This window comes from Bombina bombina, chromosome 2, assembly GCF_027579735.1.
Source record: "Bombina bombina isolate aBomBom1 chromosome 2, aBomBom1.pri, whole genome shotgun sequence".
Classification (NCBI taxonomy): domain Eukaryota; kingdom Metazoa; phylum Chordata; class Amphibia; order Anura; family Bombinatoridae; genus Bombina; species Bombina bombina.
The window spans coordinates 129,464,530-129,484,158 of NC_069500.1; the positions used below are offsets into that span (position 1 = coordinate 129,464,530).

General features: G+C 39.6%; 1 protein-coding gene across 1 annotated transcript in view; it reads right to left on the reverse strand.

Moving 5' to 3' along the window:
- HCN1 (hyperpolarization activated cyclic nucleotide gated potassium channel 1) overlaps positions 1–19,629 on the reverse strand; it is a 767,054-nt gene that overhangs the window by 143,904 nt on the left and 603,521 nt on the right. The window lies entirely within an intron of this gene.

Here is a 19,629-nt window from a genome sequence, read left to right on the forward strand (position 1 = left end):
GATGTTAAAAACATAATGGAAATAATTACTTCAAATTAGAAACATTTATTGTATACTGGGGTCAAATAATCCTATTTTCTTAACTGAATTCCATTTCATGATTTATAAAGAGCATGCAATTTCTAACAACGTTCCAATTTATTTCTATTAATTAATGAGCGTCATTTTCTTAACATCCTATGTTGAAAAGCATATCTAAAAAGTCTCAGTAGTTGCTTATTGGTGGCTGCACATAGATGTCTCGTGTGATTGGTTCACCCATATGCATTGCTATTTCTTCAACAAAGTATATCGGAAAAATGAAGCAAATGAAATAATAGAAGTAAATAGGAATGTTGTTTAACATTGCATTCTCTATCTGATTTATGAAAGAAAAAATATTGGTTTCATGTCCCTTTAAGTGTTCTTAAAAGATAGAGGGCTAGATTAGTAGTGGCGGGCAGACGATTTTGTGAGCGTTTGTGCCCCCTTTCCATTGCGCTGGTATTACTAGTTGATCAAAATCGTGATCTTGCTAGCGCAATCTTGATTTACGTGAGAATCTTTACCTTTAAGTGTTCTTAAAAGATAGAGGGCTAGATTAGAAGTGGCGCGCAAACAATATTGTGAGCATTTGTGCCCCATTTCCATTGCGCTGGTATTACTAGTTGAGCGAAATTGCTATTATGCTAGGGCAATCTTGATTTACGTGAGAATCCTTACCACGATCTTAGAGCTGTGGTTAAATGTTTTCTAAAATTAAAAAGTTGCACAAAACACTTCAAAAATAAGTACAGTTACTCTCTATGAGATCTTGGGTGTTATAAAAAAAAAGCAGGCAAAGGATTTTGAGATACATTGGACATATATATATATATATATATATATATATATGTATGTCTATATATGTGTACATATGTATTTGTATGTGTACATATGTATTTAAAGATATATATATATATATATATATATATAAACATACCAACACATAAATACATACATATATATATATATATATGTATACACATAAAGACATATATATATATATACAGTATATATAAGTGCATTAAAGCCTTTTGCCATTAAGTATCTGTATATATATATATATATATATATATATATATATATATATATCTATACCTATATATAATTATATATATATATATATATATATATATATATATATATATATATATAGGTATAAATATATATTGGTTTTAAAAACCATCAGATACATGTAGAAATATTTATTTATGAATAAATAACATAATTTATGTAAGAATTTACAGGATAAATTCATTTATTTCATATTGGCAAGAGTCCATGAGCTAGTGACGTATGGGATATACAATCTTACCAGGAGGGGCAAAGTTTCCCAAACCTCAAAATGCCTATAAATACACCCCTCACCACACCCACAATTCAGTTTAATGAATAGCCAAGTAGTGGGGTGATAAAGAAAGGAGTAAAAAGTATCAACAAAGGAATTTGGAAATAATTGTGCTTTATACAAAAAAATCATAACCACCATAAAAAGGGTGGGTCTCATGGACTCTTGCCAATATGAAAGAAATTAATTTATCCTGCAAATTCTTACTTAAATTATGTTTTCTTTCATGTAATTGGCAAGAGTCCATGAGGTAGTGACGTATGGGATATCAATACCCAAGATGTGGAACTCCACGCAAGAGTCACTAGAGAGGGCGGGATAAAAACAACAGCCATTTTCCGCTGAAAAAATAATCCACAACCCAAAATATAAGTTTATTCTTCAAATGACAAGAAAAACTTAAAACATCAGCAGATGAATTAAACTGAAACAGCTGCCTTAAGAACTTTTCTACCAAAAACTGCTTCTGAAGAAGCAAATTCAACAAAACAGTAGAATTTAGAAAATGAATGTAAAGAAGACCAAGTTGTCGCTTGCAAATTTGATCAACTGAAGCTTTATTCTTAAAAGCCCACGAAGTGGAGACTGATCTAGTAGAATGAGCTGTAATTCTCTGAGGCGGGGCCTGACCTGACTCCAATAAGCTTGAAGAATCAAAAGCTTTAACCAAGAAGCCAAGGAAATAGCAGAAGCCTTCTGACCTTCCTAGGACCAGAAAATATAACAAATAGACTAGAAGTCTTCCTGAAATCTTTAGTAGCTTCAAAATAATATTTCAAAGCTCTCACCACATCCAAAGAATGTAAGAATCTTTCCAAAGAAATCTTAGGATTAGGACACAAGAAAGGGACAACAATTTCCCTACTAATGTTGTTAGAATTCAAAACTTCAGGAAAAGTAAATGAAGTTCGCAAAACCGCCTTATCCTGATGAAAAATCAGAAAAGGAGATTCACAAGAAAGAGCAGATAGCTCAGAAACTCTTTTACTCTTCTAGCAGAAGAGATGGCCAAAAGGAACAACACTTTCCAAGAAAGTAGTTAAATGTCCAAAGAATGCATAGGCTCAAAATGGAGGAACCTGTAAAGTCTTCAAAAACCAAATTAAGACTCCAAGTAGGAGAGATTGATTTAATGACAGGCTTAATATGAACTAAAGCCTGTAAAACACAGTGAATATCAGAAAGTTTAGCAATCTTTCTGTGAAATAAAACAGAAAGAACAAAGATTTGTCCCTTCAAGGAACTTGCAGATAAACCCTTATCCAAACCGTCCTGAATAAACTGTAAAATTCTTACAATTCTAAAAGAATGCCAAGAAAATTCATAAGAAGAACACCAAGAAATGTAAATCTTCCAAACTCGATAATAAATCTTTCTAGAGACAGATTTACGAGCTTGTAACATAGTATTAATCACTGAGTCAGAGAAAAAACCTCTATGACTTAACACTAAGCGATCAATTTCCATACCTTCAAATTTAATGATTTGAGAACCTGATGGAAAAACGGACCTTGAAACAGTAGGTCTGGCCTTAACGGAAGTGGCCAAAGTTGGCAACTGGACATCTGAACAAGACCTGCATACCAAAACCTGTGAGGCCATGCTGGAGCCACCAGCAACACAAATGATTGTTCCATGAGGATTTAGGAGATCACTCTTGGAAGAAGAACTAGAGGCGGGAAAATATAAAGTTAAAAACACCAAAGAAGTGTCAGTGCACCCACTGCTTCCACCTGAAAATTCCTGGACCTGGAAAGGCATCTGGGAAGTCTCATGTTTAGATGAGAAAACACATCTGGATGGAGGGACCACCCCTTGGATGTAAAGTCTGACGGTTGAAATAATCCACCTCCCAATGTCTATACCTGGGAAATGCACCGCAGAAATTAGACAGGAGCTGGATTCCGCCCAAGCAAGTATCCGAGATACTTCTTCATAGCTTGTGGACTGTAAGTCCTACGCTGGTGATTGACAAATGCCACTGTTTGTGATATTGTCTGTCTGAAAACAAATGAACGGTTCTCTCTTCAACAGAGGCCAGAACTGAAGAGCTCTGAGAATTGCACGGAGTTCTAAAAAATTGATTGGTAATCTCGCCTCTTGAGATTTCCAAACCCCTTGTGCTGTCAGAGATCCCCAAATGGCTCCCCAACCAGAAAGACTTGCATCAGAAGTGAACATAGTCCAGGTTAGCCAAACAAAAGAAGCCCCTTGAACCAAACGCTGGTGATTTAACCACCACGTCAGAGAGAGTCAAACATTGGGATTTAAGGATATTAATTGTGATATATTTGTATAATCCCTGCACCATGGATTCAGCAAACAAAGCTGGTGAGGTCTCATGTGAAAACGAGCAAAGGGAATCGCGTCCGATGCTGCAGTCATGAGACTTAATATTTCTATGCACATAACCACTGAAAGGAATGACTAAGACTGAAGGTGCCGATAGGCTGCAACCAATTTCAAACGTCTCTTGTCTGTTAGAGACAGAGTCAAGGACACTGAATCTATCTGGAAACCTAAAAAAGGTGACCATTGTCTGAGGAATCAAGAAACTTTTGGTAAATTGATCCTCCAACCATGTTTCCGAAGAAACAACACTAGTTGATTCGTGTGAGATTCTGCAGAACGTAAAGACTGAGCTAGTACCAAGATATCATCCAAATAAGGAAACACCGCAATACCCTGCTCTCTGGTTTCCATAAAGCAGGGCACCTAGAACCTTTAAAAAGATTATTTGAGCGATTGCTAATCCAAATGGAAGAGCAATGAATTGGCAATGCTTGTCTAGAAAAGAGAATCTCAGGAACTGAAAATGATCTGAATGAATTGGAATATGAAGGTATACATCCTGCAAGTCCAATGAGGACATAAAATGTTCTTGCTGAACAAAAGGCAGAATAGTCCTGAAAGTTACCATTTGAAAGATTATGCTCTTACATAATGATTCAAAATTTTCAGATCCAAAAATTGGTCTGAATGAAATTTCCTTCTTTGGGACAAATGAATAGATTTGAATAAAACTCCAGACCCTGTTCCTGAAAAGGAACTGTCATGACTACCCCTGAAACTCCAGGACTGAAACACACTTCAGGAAAGCCTGAGCTTAACTGGATTTGCTGGGATACGTGAGAGAAAAAAATCTTCTCACAGGAGAACTTTCTCAGAATCATATTCAATACCCTTGAGAGACAATACTCTGAAACCATAGATTTTGGACAGAATTTATCCAAACATCCTTGAAAAAACTTTAATCTGCCCTCTACCAGATCTAACATCAATCTTGATGATATCAAAAAAATGGCATCAGAACTGATTAGTATGTTGCAGTAAGCGAACAATGCTAGATAAATCAGAATCCAATTTTTTCTGCGCTAATTCTCCAACAAAAATGTTGATGCAGCTGCAACATAAGCCAAAGAAATTGCAGGCCTGAGACGACCTGAATATAAATGAGCTTTCCTTAGAAAAGATTCAAGTTTCCTATCTAAAGAAACTTAAGTACTATCTTCCATAGGAATAGAGGTACGTTCAGCAAGAGTAGAAATAGCCCCATCAACTTGAGGATCTTTTCCCAAACTCTATATTAATTGCTGGTAAAGGAAACAATTTTTAAAACCTTGAAGAAGGAAAAAAAGAAGTACCCGGCTTATTCCATTCCTTATAAATCATATCAGAAATAGCATCAGGAATAGGAAAAAAACCTCTGGAGTAACAGGAGGTTTTGAAACAGAATTTACTAGTTCTAATATCAAGAGGACTAGTTTCCACAATATCCAAAAATAATTAACACTTCTCACAAAGAACGAAAAATACTTCATTTAAAATAAATAAGTTGGTTTGTTAGTGTCAGTATCTGAGGAAGGATCTTCTGAATCAGATAGATCCTCATCAGAGGAGGATAATTAATTATGTTGTCGGTCATTTGAAATTTCATTAACCTTATGAGAAGTTTTAAAAGACCTTTATATTAATTAGAAGGCAGAATAGCAGACAAAGCCTTCTGAACAGAATCAGTAACAATTCTTTAAATTTCATAGGTAAAACACGTACATTAAAAGTTGAAGGAACAACAACAGTCAATGTACTATTTACTGATGGACACAATATCTGCATGTAAAAGTTTATCATCATAACCAATACAAATGACATTCGGAAATATAATGCACTTAGCTTTAGTAGAAGCGACATCAGGCAGCAAAGTTCCAACAGATACTTCTGAGGCAGGATCAGATTGAGACATCTTGCAAAATGTAAAATAAAAAACAACATATAAAGCAAAATTGTCAATTTCCTTATATGACAGTTTCAGGAATGGGAAAAAAATGCAATAGCATAGCCCTCTGACATAGAAAAAGGCAAGAGGCAAATAGCAATGGGGTATTAAAATAATGAAAAAAAAAAAAAAAAATTCTGGCGCCAAGTATGACGCACAACATAACTGAGAATTTTTTGGAGCCAACAACATCCAGAAATGACACACTAGCGTCACTAACGACGCAACCCTGTGTAAGGAACTCGGCGTCAACTACAACGCCGGAAATGATGAACTTGGATCAACAGACGTACCTTTGCGCTAAAAAATTCTCGAGCCAAGAATGACGCAATAAAGTCTAGGATTTGGCGCACCCGCGGGCCTAATCCTGCCCGCAATTTGCAAGAAAAATGTAGTCAATTTGAAAAAAAGACTAAACCCCAGGTAAGAAAAAATATTTCTTAATATGTTAATCTTCCCCAAATATGAAACTGACAGTCTGCAAAAGGAAATACATGAATCTGACTCATGGCAAATATACATATACAAGTACAATACATATATTTAGACCTTTATATAAATGCATAAAGTGCCAAACCATAGCTGAGGTGTCTTAAGTAATAAAAAACATACTTACCCAAAGACACCCATCCACATATAGCAGATAGCCAAACCAGTACAGAAACAGTTATCAGTAGAGGTAATGGTATATGAGAGTATATCGTCAATCTGAAAAGGGAGGTAGGAGATGAATCTCTACGACCAATAACAGAGAAACTTAGAAATAGACCCCGTTAGGAAAATCATTGCATTCAATAGGTGATACTCTCTTCACGTCCCTCTGACATTCGCTGTACTCTGAGAGGAATCGGGCTTCAAAATGCTGAGAAGCGCACGTCAACATAGAAATCTTACCACCTCCATAGGAGGCAAAGTTTGTAAAACTGAATTGTAGGTCTGGTGAGGGATGTATTTATAGGCATTTTGAGGTTTGGGAAACTTTGCCCCTCCTGGTAGGATTGTATATCCCATACGTCACTAGCTCATGGACTTTTGCCAATTACATGAAAGAAAGAACATATTCTGTTATCTGAAGAACATTGGAATATGAAATACAAAATTTTTTATGTTGGATTTGTGCTAATGAGAATAGGTCATGTTGTTTGCGCAAGAGTGGGGTGTTGACTTGTGTGGGGGAATGTGAAAATGCAATTGCGATATTTATATTTCGATTTTTTGCGCAATTTGGGTTACCGCTAGTGAAAAAATAGTGTTCTTTGAACTTGTAATAGCGCAATCCGACAAGGGAATAATGAAAATCCTAGCGGAGTTTTGGCTAATGCAAAAACGGAGAATAATGCTCCACTAGCCCAAAATGTGAAATATTTCTAAACATAAATTGAAATATACAGGCAGTGAATGTCTCTATGCAACTTTTTTGTTGCCTGACATGAACAACAAATATTTATTTGCATTATGGCTCATATATGAAAAAGGAAAGATCTCCAGAAAAACTGATTAAAATATACTTCTTATAGGTGGAACATTTATTTTATAGAAGATATATTGAGGCCTATTTATCAAATGTCTGTCGGACCTGATCCTGATAAATGGGCCTCATTGTGTATAAAATACTTTTGTAGATGCAAAAAAAAATGTATTTTATTAGTTAATGATTAAATGGATAAAACTAGCACAATGTTCCAGCAAAGCACAAAAACTCCCAGGAACCCTGTCATTATGCATGTAATATTCAGAGAGAAGCAGAACACAGTGACTTGTTGGACCTTTTCAAATTAAATTATATATTTAAGTTGCAAGTGTTTTTAGTTATAAAAAGCTATGAGGGAGCATTCATGGGACATTAGCCTCAAAACTTTATTCCCTCTTATGCATAATTTAAAAACTTTGTACTTTCATTATTTATTTTGCTTGCATTTTCTGTATTTAACTAGCCAACCATATTTAAACGATTGGCTAGTTAAAATAAATACAAAGTTGCCTGTAAAATAAAAATAAATCCTAAAATAGCTACAATGTAATTATTAATTATATTGTAGCTATCTTAGGGTTTATTTTATAGGTAAGTATTTAGTTTTAAATAGGAATAATTTAGATAATAATAGTAAATTTATTTAGATTTATTTAAATATTATTTAAGTTAGGGGGGTGTTAGGGTTAGACTTAGGTTTAGGGGTTAATAACTTTATTATAGTGGCGGCGACGGCATATTAGGGGTTAATACATTTAATAGGCTATGTGGGCTATGGCAGTTTAGGGGTTAATACTTGAATAGGTTAATTGGGTTGTGGGCTATGGCAGTTTAGGGATTAATAATTTAGTTATTACTTGCGGTGTGGGTTTGATGGCGGATATAGGGGTTAATAGTTTAAATAGGCATATTGCCTTGTGGGGGGTTGTCGGTCTAGGGGTTAATACATTTAATATTAGTAATAAGAGGGGGGTATTGCGGGTATAGGGGTTTTACGTGTCGGGCTTATTTTTGGGAGGCGTGTTAGACTTTTACGGGAGATTTATTATTTTCTTTACTTTTCTTAGGCGCCAGCAGTTTCTAAAGTGCCGTAAGTCACTGGCGACTCCAGCAATTTGTATTTACCCTCATTTCTGGACATCGCTAGTTTATCAGACATACGGCACTTTATGAACTGCCGGCGGGGTTTATGTAATAGCTCGATGTGTGAGGTGAAATTACGGGTGGCGCAGGTTCCCACGCTTGCACCGAAACCTGCGCCATATATTTGATTGCGCCCATAGCTGAGAATAGCCAGAAAGAGTAAATAAACAGAGGAGAGTAAGTAGGCAAGATGAGAGGAAAAACAAAAAGGGAAAAAAAGCATGGCATACACGAATAGAGCTACGATGATGAATGAAAACAAATGGATATAATAAGGTAAAAAAGAGAATGTAGAGAAAAAGAAACCAATATAAGACAATAAGATGAGAGATTATAGAAAGTTTTGGTAGTGTGTGAGAAAGCCAGAGTCTACATTAAGTCCTTCATTTCTGGTGTTGAAATGTGTGATCATTTTCATCTCAAACGCCTTTCGTTCATGAGAGTCTTTGAAATTCCCTTTAAGAACTTTAATCCTGAGGTTTAGGATGGAGTGACCAGTCTGGGTGAAGTGATGACCAACAGGGGTACAATATTTATTTTCCTTGTGGTTTTTGATCGAGTATCTGTGTAGATAGAAGGGCCTATCTATCAAGCTCCGAATGGAGCTTGACGACCCGTGTTTCTGGCGAGCCTGCAGACTCGCCAGAAACAGCAGTTATGTAGCAGCATAACCCTGTCCGCCAGCTCTGATAAGGTGGACAGGAATCGCCTGAATTCAACTCGATCGAGTACGATCGGGTTGATTGACACCTCCCTGCTGGCGGCTGATTGGCCGCGAGTCTGCAGGAGCGGCGTTGCACCAGCAGCTCTTGTGAGCTGATGGTGCAATGCTGAATATGGAGAGCGCATTGCTCTCCGCATTCAGCGAGGTCTTGCAGACCTGATCCGCACTGTCAGATCAGGTCCGCAAGACCTATGATAAATAGGCCTCTCATTCTGAGATGCATCTTTAGGCCAGTTTCTCCAATTTAGCAACCTCTGTCACATGCTGTACACTGTATCATGTACACCACATTAGCAGATGGGCACATATAGGATCCTTTAATATTGTATGATGTGTTATTGTGTCTGGCTGTGTTGTTGTCACATATATGTTGACACAGTTTGCAGAGTGATTTGTTGCATTGTGCAGTGCCATTCTGTGTAAGATTCTGTTCTGTGGTTAATTTGCTGCGGTACTAATAATGGTGTAGTCCAGCACCAGCTGCAACCCAAAACAGAGGGTAATCCTTGGAGTGACTGCCACACTCAGCAATAATGTTCCATGGAAAAATAAGGATGACTCCTCTTTGATAAAAATCCAAGTTTATTTAATTAAGCAGGATCAGACCAAAAACCACAAAGTTTCGGGGTCAACGCCCCTTAGTCATGTTAATTTGCTGCGGACCAATCTCTGTCTCAGGTTAGGCGGTTGTTTGAATGCTAGTATGGGGGTTCAGGAAATATTTTAAATACACTAACCTTACCAATCAGAGATGTGGAAAAATACATACACCTGGGGACCGCACCCTCAGGGGTAGGTTCCCAACAGCTTAACCCTTCGTTTAAAGTGTATATTTCATTACCCTAATAATTAAAATTCTAAACCTTATATATAACTATATGATCTATAATTTGGTTTAAAACTCTGTGTGTAATAAATTAAAATTAAATTAATTGATGATTTATGTGTTGTATCTTTAATAAACATATACATTTTAATTTATTACACACAGAGTTTTAAACCAAATTATAGATCAGATAGTTATATATAAGGTTTAGAATTTTAATTGTTAGGGTAATGAAAACAAACTTTAAACAAAGGGTTAAGCTGTTGGGAACCTACCCCTGAGGGGGAGGTCCCCAGGTGTATGTATTTTTCCACATGACTGATTGGTAAGGTTGGTGTATTTAAAGGCTATGAATTGTTTGTACTTTATGCCTGATGAAACAGCGTTGTGAAGCGCTGAGAAAGACGTTGCATATATAAGGATGGCTATCCACATACCCTACCTTATGGTTCCTGTTTTTATTTGTGTATGATTTTAAATAAATCTTTTTCTATATACTGAAACCTTTTGCTGTTTATGGCACTGTTGGCTTACGCGTTACGGCTTAGGAAGCCGTAATCATAGCCTAGAGAGGCTATGATTACGGCTTCCTAAGCCGAAATGCATAAGGAAATAGTAACACACCACTTTCTTGTTTAATTGTTGCCATATCCTCCTGGATGTTTTTATGGTTTACCTGCCTTGGGTACTAATACATTTTGAATTTTTAAATATATGGTGGATCTCTTTGTTAGTTTTTCTACTGATTTACTGCCAGCTGATCCGCCATACACCAAGCTGACTTAGGTGGGTGTGGAGCAGGTGTCTGGCTGCTATTGGAGGAACGGTAATAAACGTCATTCTCATAGATTGGGAGGAGCTGAGTGATGTGAACATACCCACGATGATGCCAGCCGCACCGGTGAAGTTCCCTGAGCACTTTGAGAGGCAGCATGAATGTGTCCGTGTTCGTAAGGAGAGATCGCAGAATCCAGTTAGACAGGCAATAGGGCCAGTGGATCGAGTGTACACTCCTGGGAAGGAGACACATACTCTTGCACTCAAGCACTTCATATATATATATATATATATATATATATATATATATATATATATATAAATTAGTTTCAATAACTGTATTTTCATAACATGAAGGTCTATAGAAGTCTTTAGTTTGCTTTTTGGGACTTATGTGGTAAAGTAGATGAAAACATGAAAAAATAATATTTATGCAATATTCATATTTCATAAAAAGTTTTATTATGTATTTACTGTAACTATTTCACATTCCAATGTTCTGCACATAGCAGAATATGTTCGAAGTATTTATAAATAGATATTTCTATAGATATATATATATTCATTACTGTGAGTGCACTTCTCTCTGTATGTTTCTAGTCTCCCGATGTAAAAAAGGGGCAACCAGACATGGACTCCTTGCTCAGTGTGCTCAGAGGAATATGGCTACACCTCACTGACGAGGCCCAATGAAGGCTGAAATGATCGTCTGGGGTTGCTGTGTTCCTTGTTCAGAGAGGAATTGCCTGGTATTTTGATGCTGGACTGTCCGTAATAGGCGGGATCGGACTGATATACTACAGGAAAGTTCTACTCTGGAGTCGGTCCCCACACAACCCTTACTAGTACAGTACCAAAATCCCCAAAAGGGAGAGGACAAGGGTAGGTCAAAGGGATACCCAAAAAGTACAGCAAAATCCATAAAGAAAAAAACCCCTTCAAAGGAAGGCCAAGTCCAGAGAGACCTGAATGGATCCCAAGAACAAGGGGAGACGATGCCCAACCCACAAGGAGCAACAGGCATCATCAAGGAGAAGAAACAGCTCCTAAACATCATGCAACAGCCCCGAAAAAGACAGCTGAAGACAAAGTCCTCAAAACATCAGAAGTCAGAGACTGAGCAAACAGAAAAATTACAAGTAGCAAACTCAGCAAAATAAACATCTGAGTAACACGCTGCCATCTATTGGAAGACACGGAGAAAACACTATCCGTAAGGAAGAAGCGGCCGAACAAAATAGCAGATTGCCCAACCTCCAAGACAAAGGACACACTCCAGGCAATCCAGGCCGCCAAGCCTACTCACAGATCTCAAAGGGGGAGAGGCACAGAACCTCTAATAAAAAGGTCAACTGTCACCCCCAAGACCTGAGGATGAACAACAGATCTCAGATCCTACACCTAGCCAGACCGGCCCAAGCAATGCCAGATCTGAAAGCAAGGGAACCGAAAGGAACCCCAAGACCGGCCCCCAAAAGGGCGGAAGAATGGACACAGCCACTTCAACCTAGAGACAATCGAGCAGGCATTAGACCCAAGGAGATCTAGCAAAGCCATCCAACTAAAGTCTCAATGCGGATAAAGCAGCTCCCCAGATGGAAAGAAACAACTAAAAGAGCAGACCAATCCTCAAACCAGATAAAACATCTGTTCCAACCTCCCGAACACAGGAGAGGCCCATATAGCAAGGAACCACACCTCTGTAAGAAGGACAACGAGCCCCCTGAAGAAGAGAGCATCGATAAACACCTGCCTATAAGATAAGGAAGTCATATGAAGAACCAAGAGAACACAAGGCCACATTACTGATGAACACGGATAGAACCCCTTAAAACACCATTGTGCTAACACACATACCAGGCACACGAGTGACAGCTGAGCAACCGAAAACCTTCCGTTTGCTAGGCAGGAAAGTCTACCATCAGGTCACATTAGTTGACTATCCCAAGGGAACCGTATCATCTGGCACAATACAAGCCCCAAGGAGCCCTAGCTCCCAGTAAATCTGGCCAAGTTGTAAAACAGAACAGTCAGAACAAGGGCTAACCCCAAGTACCTCAGAAACTGGAACCCCCGGCCAGTCATAGGATCATAAGGTCTGGTAACATCCCACAGCGGGATCCAAAAAGAGAAAATGCAGAGAAAAACCCTTGACAACTAGGAGATCAGGACAGAAAGCCCGTGCCCCACAAATGTTTAGATTGAAGAATCTTCCAGGAACATAAATCCCTCATCTGATATAAAAAAAACAGACCTCCCAGAGAAAAATCCAGAATAACCCGGATAACAAGAGGAAGAAGCCCTTGCAAGTCCTGACCCAAAATGTAAGAGACCACCCCTTGCATGAGCCCAACACTCCAAAGAGCCAAGGCCTCCCAAGGCCATAAAAGGACACTAGAGCTAACGGGCGTCCAAGCAACATTAACATGATTGTGCTTGAAAAGCGTGGCTAATCCCCCTTAAGGGACACAAGGCACTGCTCCTTTTATCAACCTCGAAAAGGAGGAACGGCTGAGTAGACCTTGCCGGGGATTGAGCTAGCAACCCTCGGCTTGCCACCATACAGAGTCACCCCAGAGCCTTAGTATGCTGAGCTAGCTGTCCAGCTAGCCACAAGCTCCAGACACAAGGGGAACAGAGAGGACAAGTCACCTGAACAGAGCAACAGCAAGCCTCCACATCACCTCAGATACAAAGTCAGAGGACAGTAAAACATGGGTTTGGATGCAACCTGGATGGCAACACCTGAACTATATGAGTGGAAAACCACTAGAACCTATTCTATCCCAAGAAGGAGATGCAGAGCATTCCCAACACTGGCCTAATCGGAGTCCAAAAAGACCTCAGTCTAATGTCCCAAAAAGGAAAAACCAACTGCGGAAGGGAATCCAAGTCCCCCGAAGGAGAACCAATCCACAAGGAGAACAGAGAGAGTCCAAGAAGGTCTCAATGAAGAAGAGACCCACTAAAAGAACAAGTCCCAAAAGGACAATTCCCAGGGCCTCTTAAGGCAACACTGCCCCGACCGGCGGAATAGAGGAACTAAACCCTCTAACCTTCCCACCATGTGGGAAGGAATACTCTAGGTTCCGAGGGTATCGAAGCAACAGAGAGTGACACAGCAAAATTCACTGACCCAGTCACCAGAGAGATGGCTATTTAAGGACTGAAACAATCCCGAGAGCCGCAATGACCAGCAAGTCCTCTTGAGAATGCTTAGCTGAAACTTGTAAAACAAATAACAAGAAAGATAAATAATATAGAGCGCACTTGGCACCCCAACCTGACCAGCAAGGTATAATAGGCGCCGCGTGTCTGAATAATCTGCGAGACAGAAGATCTGAACCCAAGAAGGACCAGCCTGTAACCAGGATCATAACTGCCAAGCTGGCTAAATCCGCCAAACATGGGAGTAACGTGTCCCGAACAACTTCCGTAAAAGCAAACTGTGAGTATCTATCCCAGAGAAAGTTCCCACAGGAAACATACCATGAAAAATAAAAATAAAATTCATCCTAACCGAATAAAATAAAATAACAGGCAACCCAAAGGTTAATGCCCAAGAAGAACAGACATATCTGCAGGACCAGCCTAACGGAAACCCTGTTCCTCTCACAAAACTGGGAAATATCTCGATAAGAAGACTTAAAGGAGATTATGGCATCCCCCATGTCTAACGAGGTGAGCCATTCAAAGGAGGAGACTGATGAGTTCCAAAGCCGAGAAGGATAGGGTCCCCAAACAGCTCAAAAACGTGTAGAACATGAAGGGAAGCCAGCCTGTAATGAAAGGCACAACACTAAGGAACAGTTACACCCACAGGGATCTAAACATGCCCTCCTGTGCCTGAGAGACCTGGGGCAATCGGGCACAAGCACAATTGCAAATAAACATCTGGACTTTGTAGACGAGCAAGCACCAAAAGTATGTAAAAGGGAAAACGTGCCACAACCTTCGGGGGGAACAATCCACCCACCGAGGAGGAAAAAACATAGACAAATTAATTCCCAAGAAAGGTATTAAAGGGACGCGCTCAGATGATTTTAAAGGTGGTAACAAGTGTGTTGTGTGTTACTCCATAGTGTAAAAAGTACCTGGGTTTGATCCAACTGGATAATGCTTAAAATTTTAACCCCAGAAGAATGTTTAAACCGGAGTTATGATAACATGCAAATCCCAAAAAATTCTTCTTCAATAAAATGATGATAAAGAAAAGGGGGGGGGTGCTCCTCTGGTTACCGGTGTGTGGGACAATCTAAGTATTCAAAAAAGAGAGAAAAGAGGGCGCCTCATGGTGTGAGTGTGAGTAAGAGTAAGTATAAGAGGGATAAAGGGCTTACCAGAATATGTTGCACCATACTTTGACTGGTGCTTGTAAGCGGGCTAGCACTTAACAGTGGCTAGTACACTGAACGGACCCCTTGGTCGGCTGTGTTTCCAGACTCCTGGGTTCAATACCAGTTAAAATTTCTCTGGCTTAATTTCAGCTGTGTTCCAGGGATAGCCACACCTATGGCTGTAGATTTAATATATCAATGTTCTTTAGTGAACAGATGAGACAAAACTTCCGAAAAGTTCCAATTAAAAAGAAACTTTATTCCTTGTATTACTGCAACACGTTTCTCGACCAAATAAAACTGGTAGTTTCCTCAGGCAAAATGTAAACTGAATGATATACTTTAAAAATAACATGGTTGAATACAGGTGTGCAGGTAAAACGGAAGTTGTCATCATTACAAAGATCCAATAGTAACAGTAGGTGTTTGATACATAAAATCCCTTTAAAAACAACTCTGTTTGCAATATTAAAACCAATAAAATAACATTGTAAAATCCTCAAGCTTGTACATTTCAACGATATATATATATATATATATATATATATATATATATATATATATATATATATATATGTTTCATTGATAAACCATCTGTATAGTATCAACTTGGAAATTAGCGTAGAACATCTAACATATTTCTAAAAAAGATATTGCTAAAAATTAACATAAAACATCTGATATATTTTTAAAGGAATACTACAAGACATAATTGACACAAAAAATGTATATATATACTTTAGATGTTTGAATCTAATACATCCCAAAGGGACATTATAAGACATGATTGTTTCGATACTGCATTTCTCCAAATTTATTTGCCTTGTTATGTTTGACATTTGTGCACTAAAAATGGCATTTACTTTTTGCATTAGATTTTTCATTGTGTTCTTAGATTGTATACAATCCATACTAAATGAATAAGACTAACGATTTACCAATATCGATTTTCCTCAAAATAATTTGTCCAAGGATAACTAATATTAGACCTCATAAGAGGCCCGCATCATATCCCACTGTGTGTTGTTATACTATATTGCCGTATCCAGTGTCTTATCCTTAGAGAGAATACAATATATGTGTATGAATAATTGTAATTCCTATCTTTCAAATCAAACCAATAAATGGGTATGCGTACCTCTGATCTTTAATTTTATTGTTTTGCCTAATTTTTTTTCATTGTATTCGTGACCAACATATGTAACTCTGTGGAATGTGTACGCATATTTGTAAAACTTCTGCGTGAAAGTATACCCACATGTGTAGTAGTAGTAGGGAGCAGTAGGGAACTTGCCTCCCAGAGAACAGGGTTCCACGAGCCCGAGGAACACTCAAGGGCACTCTAGGACGGCTTAAAGAACATAACTGACTGACCTGAGTCAATGGAGTCAATTTGCATTCGTCACAGGATGTAGAATCTAAGCCAGAAAGTTGAACAATCTCAACATCAGCATCCTCCATAACTGGATAAAGGATACCAAAAAATGGACTATATATAAACAATTTAAACGGCAGCTGACACCCACATTGGCTGGGGCACTCACCACCTCCTATGAGCCAGACACCAGCGGACTAGAATTCTCCGTCGCCACACAGTCAGGAATGAGTAAATGGGAGACCAGAACATAAACACACCGGTCACAAGGTGAACCGTACAGTCCACAAAAAGCGCGCCCAATCGTAAGGTCACGTCACTTCAAAAAGGCTGTTATGTTCCAAAAAGCCACAAGCCCAGTTAACACTACACATAAGCAGATTGAATCACATAACAAACATGATTAAAAGAAACCCTGTTCAATAATCCCCATCAGGAGATATTAACCCCTGATTCCAAGATACTAAAGGAGTCCGACTGAGACCCTGTATTTTTCATGTGAGTTCGTAGGAACAAATGAGTTACAGTACAATCATGAAGAAGTAAAATGAAATGATCTTACTGGAATCTAAGCCGTGGAACAGGAACACGGCCCTTTAAGTGTGATGGATAGTAGCCTCGCCTCCGCCATGGACTTGAGAGAAGAAAGCAGGCAGCGAAGCAAAGTGCGACAATGCCGATTGCTTGTGAAGTTGTTAAAATGAGTTGGGATGGTTTCGCAGAAAGACTCTTCCTGCATCTCTGGACTCTAACTTTCATCCAAGCCCTCACTGAGAGACTGACAGGATTACTTAAAACTCCCGTCCCATGTTGAAGAGTACTACCCTCCATAAGATACGAAAATAAACTTCTGACACTTCTCTGCCAACCTCCTGGGATGAAAGGCAAAGAATGACTGGGGATGAGGGAAGTGGGAGGAGTATTTAAGCCTTTGGCTGGGGTGTCTTTGCCTCCTCCTGGTGGCCAGGTTCTTATTTCCCAAAAGGAATGAATACAGCTGTGGACTCTTTCCATTTATGAAGAAAATATACATATATATTTTAAGTATGAACACGGTCCCTATAGAACACAATGTAAAGGCACTTTTCAGGTTTTTGCCAAACTCCCCACATCCCCTCCCTTTAACCCTGTATAACTGCTCCGTGCAGTTTTCTATTACAAAATAAGATGCTACTATTTTTTATTTTATGAAGGGAACTGTACACTTTTTTGGAGGGACAATTGGGGGACATTTTTTAAATTAACCAGAGGTCTGACCCCTTGTTAATTTCGCTTAGTGCAAAGTGCTACCACGAGCATTAACCAGTCACTTGTAATGGGCGGTTATTTAACTTGTGCCCCCTTACTGGTGCATGTTATATTAGCGCTTCATTTTAGCCATTTATATGAACACATATCCTAGGTGGGTTGAGCTACTAACTCGAGTGAGGTGCAATCATAGCGTTTACAGAGAATGGTCCGAAAATAGAACATATCCAGTGAGCTTCAGCTGTGTGGACAACAATGCTTTGTTGATGTCAGAGGGCAGAGGAGAATGGGCAGATTGGTTCGAGATGATAGAAAGGCAACAGTAACTAAAATAACCACTCGTTACAACCAAGGTATGCAGAATACCATCTCTCAATGCACAACACGTCAAACCTTGAAGCAGATGGGCTACAGCAGAAGAAGACCACACCGGGTGCCACTTCTGTCAACTAAGAACAGGAAACTGAGGCTACAATTCACACAGGCTCACCAAAATTGGACAATAGAAGATTGGAAAGTGTTGTCTGGTCTCGATTTCTGCTATGAAATTAAAATGGTAGGATCAGAATTGGGCGGTAAACAATAAGAAACGATCGTCTGGGGTTGTCATGTTCCTTGTTCAGAGGAGAATTGCCTGGTATTTCGGGGCTGGACTGACCTTACTTGGCGGGATCAGACTGATATACTTCAGGAAAGTTTTCTTCTGTGAAAAGCACACTGGTCTAAAAGAGGCTGCTTCCGGGTGGTAAATTGCCATAGAACAAGCCACTGAGCTGTTGTTCGTTCCTGGTAGAGCGCTTCTCTCTTTGTATGCAAATTATTATGACCCTGGGGAAGTCTCCCTATGGGTGATGGGGGAAACCAGACGTGGACTCCTTGCCCAGTGTGCTTAGAGGAATGTGGCTGCACCTCACTGACGAGGCCCATAGGAGGCCGAAACGATCGTCTGGGGTTGTCATGTTCCTTGTTCAGAGGAGAATTGCCTGGTATTTCGGGGCTGGACTGACCTTACTTGGCGGGATCAGACTGATATACTTCAGGAAAGTTTTCTTCTGTGAAAAGCACACTGGTCTAAAAGAGGCTGCTTCCGGGTGGTAAATTGCCATAGAACAAGCCACTGAGCTGTTGTTCGTTCCTGGTAGAGCGCTTCTCTCTTTGTATGCAAATTATTATGACCCTGGGGAAGTCTCCCTATGGGTGATGGGGGAAACCAGACGTGGACTCCTTGCCCAGTGTGCTTAGAGGAATGTGGCTGCACCTCACTGACGAGGCCCATAGGAGGCCGAAACGATCGTCTGGGGTTGTCATGTTCCTTGTTCAGAGGAGAATTGCCTGGTATTTCGGGGCTGGACTGACCTTACTTGGCGGGATCAGACTGATATACTTCAGGAAAGTTTTCTTCTGTGAAAAGCACACTGGTCTAAAAGAGGCTGCTTCCGGGTGGTAAATTGCCATAGAACAAGCCACTGAGCTGTTGTTCGTTCCTGGTAGAGCGCTTCTCTCTTTGTATGCAAATTATTATGACCCTGGGGAAGTCTCCCTATGGGTGATGGGGGAAACCAGACGTGGACTCCTTGCCCAGTGTGCTTAGAGGAATGTGGCTGCACCTCACTGACGAGGCCCATAGGAGGCCGAAACGATCGTCTGGGGTTGTCATGTTCCTTGTTCAGAGGAGAATTGCCTGGTATTTCGGGGCTGGACTGACCTTACTTGGCGGGATCAGACTGATATACTTCAGGAAAGTTTTCTTCTGTGAAAAGCACACTGGTCTAAAAGAGGCTGCTTCCGGGTAGTAAATTGCCATAGAACAAGCCACTGAGCTGTTGTTCGTTCCTGGTAGAGCGCTTCTCTCTTTGTATGCAAATAAGAAAACATGGATACATTCTGTCTTGTATCAAATGTTCAGGCTGGTGGTGTAATGGTGTGAGGGATATTTTTTGCACACTTTTGGCCCCTTAGTACCAATTGAGCATTGTTTAAATACCACAGCCTTCCTGAGTATTCTTGCTGACCATGTCCATCCATTTATGACTACAGTGTACCCATCTCAGTGTACCCATCTTCTGATGGCTACTTTCAGCAG